General features: G+C 45.2%; 1 long non-coding RNA gene across 1 annotated transcript in view; it reads right to left on the reverse strand.

The window, feature by feature from the left end:
- The window catches only part of LOC310831985, a 372,207-nt gene extending 372,121 nt beyond the window's left edge, over positions 1-86 (reverse strand). The window contains exon 1 of the long non-coding RNA XR_014558089.1: positions 76-86. This is a non-coding gene — a long non-coding RNA (uncharacterized lncRNA). The remainder of the gene's footprint in view (positions 1-75) is intronic.
- Between the last annotated feature and the right edge of the window lie 4,707 nt (positions 87-4,793).

A 4,793-nucleotide genomic window follows, 5' to 3' on the forward strand; every position in this document is an offset into this window, starting at 1 on the left:
TCTTCGTAGTTTAGAGGAAAGGGAGACATGATACAACTGTCAAAAAATTATTCGCGGTGGGCAGGAAATGGATACAGAGCTGTGTTTCTCCCTCTCTTGTAATAATGCTACAACTCACAGACATTAAATGAAACTGAATGTCGGAAGATGAAATAAATTACCCATTCACAAAATGCCTAAACTATAGAATTTGCTCACACAAAAGGTTTTTGCGGCCACCAACAGGGGTGGGTTAAAAAGAATTTTAGACAAGTTCATGGAGAATAAGGCTATCAGTGGCTACTATGGTTATGTTTTCACCAGCGTGAGGAGTGCTGTTGGGCTCTGGACTTTGTTGGGGGCTTTCCATAGGTATTCGGTTTGTATTTGGTTTGCTACGGTGAGAACAGGATGCTAAACTTCCTGGGTCTTTGCTTCACTGGGGAGCCAGAGTGGTGTAGTGGTTAAGAGCGGTAGACTCGTAATCTGGTGAACCGGGTTCGTGTCTCCGCTCCTCCACATGCAGCTGCTGGGTGACCTTGGACCAGTCACACTTCTCTGAAGTCTCTCAGCCCCACTCACCTCACAGAGTGTTTGTTGTGGGGGAGGAAGGAAAGGAGAATGTTAGCTGCTTTGAGACTCCTTCGGGTAGTGATAAAGCGGGATATCAAATCCAAACCCTTCTTCTTCTTCCAGCTGGGCTCTTCTTGCATTCATATATCACATACAGGTGAGGGCACCGAGATGCCTTGTGACATCTTGGACAATAAAACAAGTCGCTCTTTAGGGCTGCAGCATCTTTAAACACACTCGACCTGAATCTGTGGATGTTGATCTCCTGCAGCTCCCTCCATAACCACATGTAATTTGCAGGTTGCCTTGTGTTACAGCACTGCCTGCTGGTTGTAGGAGAGCCTCCCACAATTTGATCTAATGATTCCTCACAGCCACAAGGGATAAAAAAATTAAAGTTTCCATCTCTGATTGTAGCAGGCCGACAACACTCCCATGTTCCTTACTTGCAGTTCCTGACTCAGTTAAATGAGCAGAACTGAGATATGAAATCCTCTGCCCCCCACCCTGTAAGCTTTGACGTTGAGTTCGAATTTCACAGACTTCACATATAACAAGGTTCTCCCCTCAGTGTGCATTGCCTTAGCTCACCAAGTCAAATAAGAATGGTTTCTTCCTTTGGTGCATTTTTCTTTTCTTTTCTTTTCTTTTCTTCTATTTTCTTGTCTTCTCTTTTCTGTATCCAATGCTCTCTATCCATCTTGCGTGAGCTGATGAGTAAGTTTTAATATTGTGCCACAGAGGAATCCAAGAAAACTTTTCTCTGACAGGTTGCACAATCTCTCGTGCAAAAAAATAAAATCACTAGCTACATGCTTGTGCACCTTATTTTTATTTATTATTCCATTAAATTTATACACCTCTTGATGGTTAAAAAAACAAAAAACACCTCAAAGCAGTTTACAAAAAGATAAAACCACAAAATCAAGAAGAAGAAGAATCGCAACCATACTTTAACTCATACAATAGTTAAAATACTAAAGGAGATTAAAATTACCTCAATTTTACAAGCGTCTCTGTAGGCTTGTCTCTGTAGGAATGTCTTTAGCAGGTGCTGAAAAGAGTGCTTGATCCCAATAGGCAACAAATATTTTACTAGCAGAGCAACTATGCCACTAAGTGACTAAAACTTAGCACTACAGTGGATACAACCCAGTCACTAGGAAATAAAAGTTAAATAAGGACATTGGCTAGGATGCATTTTCTGGGGTAGGTGGGTATTCACTGAGTTGTAGGGCTGGAAGGGATCCCAAAGGTCATCTAGTCCAGCCCCCTGCAATGCAGGAATCACAGCTAAAGAATCACAGATGGCCCTCCAACCTCTCTTTAAAAACTTCCTATGAAGGAGAATTCAAAGGTAGTCTGTTTCACTGTCCAACAATACCTACCATCAGGAAGATAGTCCTAATGTTTGGCACTGTGGTCTAAACCACTGAGCCTCTTGGGCTTGCCGATCAGAAGGTCAGCAGTTCAAATCCCCACGACGAAGAGTGCTCTCATTGCTCTGTCCCAGCTCCTGCCAACCTAGCAGTTTGAAAGAATGCCAGTGCAAGTAGATAAATAGGTAGCACTGTGGCAGGAAGGTAAAAATTGCTGTGCCCTCTGGCTTCTGTCACGGTGTCCCGTTGCACCAGAAGCGGTTTAGTCATGCTGGCCACATGACCTGGAAAGCTGTCTGTGGACAAATGCCAGCTCCCTCGGCCTGAAAGAAAGATCAGCGGAGCGCCGCAACCCCATAGTCGCCTTTGATTGGACTTAACCGTCATGGGGTCCTTTACCTTTTACCTTATTGCCATTTGAATTAATTGGTTTGAGCCCCACCCTCTGGAGCAGGAGAAAACAAGCGTGTTCCATCTTCCATGTGGCAACACTTCAGACATTCAAAAATAGCTCTCATATCAACTTTCAGTCTTCCTCTTCTCCAGGCTGAACATACCCAACTCCCTCAACTGTTCTTCATGAGGCTTGGTTACCAGACCCTTTATCATCTTGGTTGCCCTCCTCTGCGCAGAACGGGACACAGTACTCCAGGTGTGGTCTGACCAAGGCAGAATAGAGTGGTATTATTACTTCCCTTGATTTGGACACTACTTTTGTTGATGCAGCCTAGAATTGCATTGAATTGATTCATGTTTAGCTTGTGGTCTACTCCGACACCTAGATCTTTTTTTACATAGACTGCCGTCAAGCCAGGTGTCCCCCACCTCATATTTGTGCAGCTGGTTCTTCCTGCCTAAGTGAAAAACCTGTCATTTGCCCCTACTGAAATTCATTTTTGGACACAGTTCTCCAACCTGTTAAGGTCCTCTTGAATCCTGATTTTGTTTGGTGACGTATTAGCTACCCCTCCCAATTTGTAGAGGGACCGATAAATTACCATATTTTTTGCTCTATAAGACTCACTTTTTCCCTCCTAAAAAGGGGAAATGTGTGTGCGTCTTATGGAGTGAATGCAGGCTGCGTAGCTATCCCAGAAGCCAGAACAGCAAGAGGGATTGCTGCTTTCACTGCGCAGCAATCCCTCTTGCTCTTCTGGCTTCTGAGATTCAGAATATTTTTTTTCTTGTTTTCCTCCTCCAAAAACTAGGTGCGCCTTGTGGTCTGGAGCGTCTTATAGAGCAAAAAATACAATAAGTAGAGCTTAATTTTCAGAGGGAGGTGGCGAGACCTTCTTAGGAAAGGCTACCAGGCTGTTCGGTATGATTCCAAAAGGAAGGAAAACACAAGCTAGCTCTTTGCATAATCAGGAACATCGATGTGCAGACGCGACACCGGAGATGCGCAGCCTGGTTACTGTGAGCCAGGTGTTTCGAAACAGCAGGACGGTGTGTTCTGAAACTGAAAACCCGAACGTCTACTTACCAGTGCAGAACAAAGTGAACAAGGCGTCGAGATATCCTTGACAGGGTGGGGGTGGGGAGGCATGTACAGGGACACAGGGTGAATTTGCCGAGTTTTCGTTAGCCAAGCGAACAGGAGCTTAGGTGTATGTGTGGGTGGGTGTTCCAAGCCAAAATGCTCGAGTTACCTTAGTACAACCTTCACCGCTTGAGCTGAAAATGCAGAACAACCTGCATTTGCAGCTGAAGAGACCCCCCCCCTCTCTGGTCAGGTGTTGAAGGAAGGTGCAGCAAGGAGATAAACAGCTCACAGAATCTCAGGGGGCTTTGGGAACACAAAGCGCTGACCTTTGAAGCTGCTTATAGTCTGCACCTGCAGCGTTCAAGAGAACCTCAACACTTTTAAAGATCAGGAAATCTTCCTATCAGCTCTTAGGCCACCAATGAAAAATCGTGCTCTGCAATGGTCCCTGGGCCTGAAGGATGACAGCTTGCCCCTTTGAAATGGGTGGCTCATAGGGACATCAGAAGCTGCCTTACACTAAGTTGGCGCATCAAGCTCAGTAATGTCAGCACTGACTGGCAGGGTTTCAGGCAGGGGCCTCTCCCAAGCTTACTTGGGAGATGCTGGGGATTCAACCTGAGATCTTTTGGGTGTTCTGCCACTAAGCTACGGCAAAGCGAGTCCATTTATAAAATACAGTGGTACCTTGGGTTACAGACGCTTCAGGTAACAGACGCTTCAGGTTACAGACTCCGCTAACCCAGAAATAGGTTCTTAACCTGAGGTACCACTGTACAGCTTCTCCTACCAAATGGGCTTCTTCCTCAAAGGCCAACAAAGCTCTCAACTGACCATCCCATCATTAGCCACCCATAAAAGTGTTCATACAGTGGTACCTCGGGTTAAGTACTTAATTCGTTCCGGAGGTCTGTTCTTAAACCTGAAACTGTTCTTACCCTGAAGCACCACTTTAGCTAATGGGGCCTCCAGCTGCCGCCTCGCTGCTGGAGCACAATTTCTGTTTTCATCCTCAAGCAAAGTTCTTAACCCGAGGTACTATTTCTGGGTTAGCGGAGTCTGTAATCTGAAGCGTGTGTAACCCGAAGCGTATGTAACCCGAGGTACCACTGTATTACGTGGACAGAACATCCAAAGCTACTGTATTTTAAAGAGCAAAGAAACTGGGGAGGAATAGGAAAAGAGCCAAAGCAACCCAAATAGTAATAATAACTGTGCAAATGCAGCACTTGACAAGAAGAGCTCAGTTGCTGCTCATTCTAGAATCTAGAATCATTCTAGTTTGCCTACCCATGGGTATAAAGTTTTGGGTAAGCCCACTTACTCTGGAGTGCATGAACCACCCTTAAAAGAGAGAAAAAAACCTCTGGACTGCCAAG

The sequence above is a fragment of the Podarcis gaigeae genome, assembly GCF_964106915.1.
Source record: "Podarcis gaigeae genome assembly, chromosome: 14".
NCBI classification, from domain to species: Eukaryota; Metazoa; Chordata; class Lepidosauria; order Squamata; family Lacertidae; genus Podarcis; species Podarcis gaigeae.